Here is a 5,698-nt window from a genome sequence, read left to right as displayed (position 1 = left end):
TTGCTGTATTCCAGGACTCTTTGTAAGCTTCTGAGCCCCCCAAGCTTTTTTGTGTTGGAGGGAAGCCTTCTAGCTTATCAGTGGGAGTGGTAAGCATTAGGTAGCCTATCTACCACAAGAGGAGTGGTTCTTGGCCCAGAAATTGTTGCTATTGCCCGTTTGGGCAGTTTTTTTCCATCTCTTTCACCGTTCTGGTTTAAAAGCCGCACTTGCGATTGTTTCCCACCTTTCCTGTAACAAGCCTAGTCCAGATACAGAGTTGCTGTATCCAGGACTGTTGGTAAGCTTCTGAGCCCTGCAAGCCTTTCTGTGTAGGAGGAAAGCCTTCTAGCTTATCAGTGGGAGTGGTAAGCACTAGGTAGCCTATCTACCATGAGAGGAGAAGTTCATGGCCCAGAAATTGTAGTTTATTGACCATTTGAACAGTTTGTCCGTCTCTTTCAACTTTCTGGTTTAAAAGACCACATCTGTGCTTGTTTGCCATCTTTCCTATAACTAACCTATTGGGTAGCACTAGAAAGCCTTAGACTGATACAAGCCTTCTAGCTTAGGAGAGAGACTTTGGCGTGATTATCAGTTTTCTGTACTTTCTTGCTGTACTTAACTGTTTTCCGCCTAAACGCAGATTTTCCAACATTTATTGTGATTCAGAAGCTTGTTTTTTTTCACATATTGTACTTATTTGACTGCCTGCACTTTAAAAAAGTTTTTTTTTTTTTTTAATAATTTGTTTAACTATTGTAGGCTACACACTAAAGTGTGATAGCCTTTTCTGATAGTTTGTCGTCGTTTAAAGCTGTTTTAAGTGTATTTTTTACTGTTTTTGCCTTATCTTTAAAAAAACAAAAAAACAAAAAAAATTCCTTGTTTCCCGCCTTTCTAAGCCAGTATAGTCCAGTTTTCAGGTTAGTGCTGAATTCAGGGCTGTGATACTAGTTTCTGAGTTGTCCATACCTTACTTGGATAGAAGGAAGTTTCTCTGCTCACCTGTGAGAGAGGGGAGCTTTGAGTAACCTATCTGTCCCTGGAGGAGTGGTTCCAGCCCAGATGTTAGTAGTTTATTGGCCATTTTAGGCTAATTTCTATCTCTTTCATTCCCCTACTATAAAAACCATGTTTGCATGGTTTTGCGCACCAGGCAGTGCTGGTTAGCTATGGTTAAATTATTCCCGGCTCCACTAAGTCTCCTCTTCAGTTTTTCCCTTGAAACTAGCCTAACTCTCAACCTAATTACTCAAAAAGCATCTTACAGCCCAGCACTTACTCAGACCTAATGGCAAGCATTAATTTACCCTGACACTGATTGCCCAGCAGGGCAAGGCTCTTTATTCACCCCACACCAACCAAGCGACTAAGCAGCTCACCCTACTATACAAGCATGACCAAAGGGCAACTTCAGGTGCACTCTCCAGTCCAGCTGGTGAATCTGGGTATCCTGACGCTATGTTACAACTGCTTCATGTACGCAGACAACCCTCTCCTCCTACCACAAAACACTAACATATGCAAGAGATGCAATTATACAGCCAACTGGAAGCTAAGCTGTCTCCACCCAAGACTGGAACAGACAGTCAAGAGGAGAAGGTTAACACTTGAAAAAGAAAAAAAAAAAAATTCACTGAAACAATGTAGCCAATAACAGTTTAATGCTCAATAATCCACAATACCAATGTTAACATCCACAAGAAGAGTACGAACAACTAAGCGCTTTTGCCAAGGTTAACAAACAAAAGGCATCAGCAGAGTTGTTTGTTTACAATGCATTCTCCTCTTTTGAACTGTTCAATAACAATTAGTACCAATTAATCAATTAAAAATTTAAAATAATTTTCATTTTCTTCACATTGACAAAACAGGAAAACATTTTTTTGGAAGAAACAACAACCAATTAAATGAGTACACATTGACTTGAAATAATCCATGATTTGTTATATTCACTTAAAAAAATTTTATATAACATTCCGAATTATTTCCAACAAGCACAATAAAATAATGAGTATTCTTCTTTACCCATTAATAAGTATAAATTCATGAATATTCATCACCCTATTTTATTATGTTTTATTTTTAAAAATGGTTTAATGGAAATAAATTCATTCAACACTGGAAGACAAGTGGCATTAGTACGTATTTACCACATAGACTCACATGCTTCTAAAATAGATTCCCAATCATCCCACCATCCATTATCAGATACTTTATCAATAATAAAAAATAAAAATGTATTAAAATTAAAACATTGCTTAGAATGTGAATACAAGGCATTACGAAGATCCATTTCAGACAAATTTCGAATACTATTCTTGAACATCTCAATTCCTGTTGTATGAGGAATAACCGAAAACAAATTTATAACATCTATAGTCAACAAACTAATGGAATTGTTAAATAGATTAAGCTTGTTTACTGCCTTTCCTGTAACTAGTCAAGTCCAGATACAGACTTGCTGTATCCAGGACTGTTGGTAAGCTTCTGAGCCCCCCCAAGCCCTTCTGTGTTGGAGAAAAGCCTTCTAGCTTATCAGTGGGAGTGGTAAACACTTGGTAACCTATCTACCATAAGAGGAGTGGTTTCTGGCCCAGAAATTATAGTTTATTGGCCGTTTGGGAAGCTTTTCCATCTCTTTCAACCTTCTAATTTAAAAGCCTGTCTTTGTGCTTGTTTCCTGCCTTTCCTGTTACTAGTCTAGTCCAGGTACAGATTTGCTGTATCCAGGACTCTTTGTAAGCTTCTGAGCCCCCCACGCCTTTCTGTGTTGGAGGGAAGCCTTCTAGCTTATCAGTGGGAGTGGTAAGCAGGTAGCCTATCTACCACAAGAGGAGTGGTCCCTGGCCCAGAAATTGTAGCTATTGGCCATTTGCGCAGTTTTTCCATCGCTTTCTACTTTCTGGTTAAAAGCCCGTTTTGCGTTTGGTCCTCGCCGTTCATATAACTAGTGTAATCCAGGTAGAGAGTTGCTGTATCCAGGATTGTTAGTAAGCTTCTGAGCCCCCAAGCCTTTCTGTGTTGGAGGAAAGCCTTCTAGCTTATCAATGGGAGTGGTAAACACTAGGTAGCCTATCCTCCAAGGGAGGAGTGAGTTTTGGCTCAGAAATTGTAGTTTATTTGGCCGTTTGGGCAGTTTTCCATCTCTTTTAACTTGCTGGCTTAAAAGCCTTCATTTGTACTTGTTCCCCACCTTTCCTGTAACTAGTCTAGTCCAGGTGCAGATTTGCTGTATTCCAGGACTCTTTGTAAGCTTCTGAGCCCCCCAAGCTTTTTTGTGTTGGAGGGAAGCCTTCTAGCTTATCAGTGGGAGGGGTAAGCATTAGGTAGCCTATCTACCACAAGAGGAGTGGTTCCTGGCCCAGAAATTGTTGCTACTGCCCGTTTGGGCAGTTTTTTTCCATCTCTTTCACCGTTCTGGTTTAAAAGCCGCACTTGCGATTGTTTCCCACCTTTCCTGTAATGACCCTAGTCCAGATACAGAGTTGCTGTATCCAGGACTGTTGGTAAGCTTCTGAGCCCTGCAAGCCTTTCTGTGTTGGAGGAAAGCCTTCTAGCTTATCAGTGGGAGTGGTAAGCACTAGGTAGCCTATCTACCATGAGAGGAGAAGTTCTTGGCCCAGAAATTGTAGTTTATTGACCATTTGAACAGTTTGTCTGTCTCTTTCAACTTTCTGGTTTAAAAGACCACATCTGTGCTTGTTTCCCATCTTTCCTATAACTAACCTACTGGGTAGCACTAGAAAGCCTTAGACTGATACAAGCCTTCTAGCTTAGGAGAGAGACTTTGGCGTGATTATCAGTTTTCTGAACTTTCTTGCTGTACTTAACTGTTTTCCGCCTAAACGCAGATTTTCCAACGTTTATTGTGATTTAGAAGCTTGTTTTTTTCACATATTGTACTTATTTGACTGCCTGCACTTTTAAAAAGTTGTTTTTTGTTTAAATAATTTGTTTAACTATTGTAGGCTACACACTAAAGTGTGATAGCCTTTTCTGATAGTTTGTAGTCGTTTAAAGCTGTTTTAAGTGTATTCTGTTTTTGCCTTATCTTAAAAAAAAAAAAACAAACAAAAAAAAAATCCTTGTTTCCCACCTTTCTAAGCCAGTATAGTCCAGTTTTCAGGTTAGTGCTGAATTCAGGGCTGTGATACTAGTTTCTGAGTTGTCCATACCTTACTTGGATAGAAGGAAGTTTCTCTGTTCACCTGTGAGAGAGGGTAGCTTTGAGTAACCTATCTGTCCCTGAAGGAGTGGTTCCAGCCCAGAAGTTAATAGTTTATTGGCCATTTTGGGCTAATTTCTATCTCTTTCATTCCCCTACTATAAAAACCATGTTTGCATGGTTTTGCGCACCAGGCAGTGCTGGTTAGCTATGGTTAAATTATTCCCGGCTCCACTAAGTCTCCTCTTCAGTTTTTCCCTTGAAACTAGCCTAACTCTCAACCTAATTACTCAAAAAGCATCTTACAGCCCAGCACTTACTCAGACCTAATGGCAAGCATTAATTTACCCTGACACTGATTGCCCAGCAGGGCAAGGCTCTTTATTCACCCCACACCAACCAAGCGACTAAGCAGCTCACCCTACTATTCAAGCATGACCAAAGGGCAACTTCAGGTGCACTCTCCAGTCCAGCTGGTGAATCTGGGTATCCTGAGGCAATGTTACAACTGCCTCATGTACACAGACAACCCTCTCCTCCTACCACAAAACACTAACATATGCAAGAGATGCAATTATACAGCCAACTGGAAGCTAAGCTGTCTCCACCCAAGACTGGAACAGACAGTCAAGAGGAGAAGGTTAACACTTGAAAAAGAAAAAAAGAAAAAATTCACTGAAACAATGTAGCCGATAACGGTTTAATGCTCAGTAATCCACAATACCAATGTTAACATCCACAAGAAGAGTGCGAACAACTAAGCGCTTTCGCCAAGGTTAACAAACCAAAGGCATCATCAGAGTTGTTCGTTTACAATGCATTCTCCTCTTTTGAACTGTTCAATAACAATTAGTACCAATTAATCAATTAAAAATTTAAAATAATTTTCATTTTCTTCACATTGACAAAACAGGAAAACATTTTTTTGGAAGAAACAACAACCAATTAAATGAGTACACATTGACTTGAAATAATCCATGATTTGTTATATTCACTTAAAAAAATTTTATATAACATTCCGAATTATTTCCAACAAGCACAATAAAATAATGAGTATTCTTCTTTACCCATTAATAAGTATAAATTCATGAATATTCATCACCCTATTTTATTATGTTTTATTTTTAAAAATGGTTTAATGGAAATAAATTCATTCAACACTGGAAGACAAGTGGCATTAGTACGTCTTTACCACATAGACTCACATGCTTCTAAAATAGATTCCCAATCATCCCCCCATCCATTATCAGATACTTTATCAATAATATAAAATAAAAATGTATTAAAATTAAAACATTGCTTAGAATGTGAATACAAGGCATTACGAAGCTCCATTTCAGACAAATTTCGAATACTATTCTTGAACATCTCAATTCCTGTTGTATGAGGAATAACCGAAAACAAATTTATAACATCTATAGTCAACAAACTAATGGAATTGTTAAATAGATTACGAAATTTGGATAAACGCTGGAGGAAATGCCATAAATCATGAATAATATGTGGTACTCCTTCGACTAGTTTACCTACCTTCCTGTCTACCCACAC

This window comes from Protopterus annectens, chromosome 3.part1 (genome assembly GCF_019279795.1).
Source record: "Protopterus annectens isolate FY-2018-M chromosome 3.part1, PAN1.0, whole genome shotgun sequence".
In the NCBI taxonomy this organism is placed as follows: domain Eukaryota; kingdom Metazoa; phylum Chordata; order Ceratodontiformes; family Protopteridae; genus Protopterus; species Protopterus annectens.
This window is presented reverse-complemented; position numbering follows the sequence as displayed.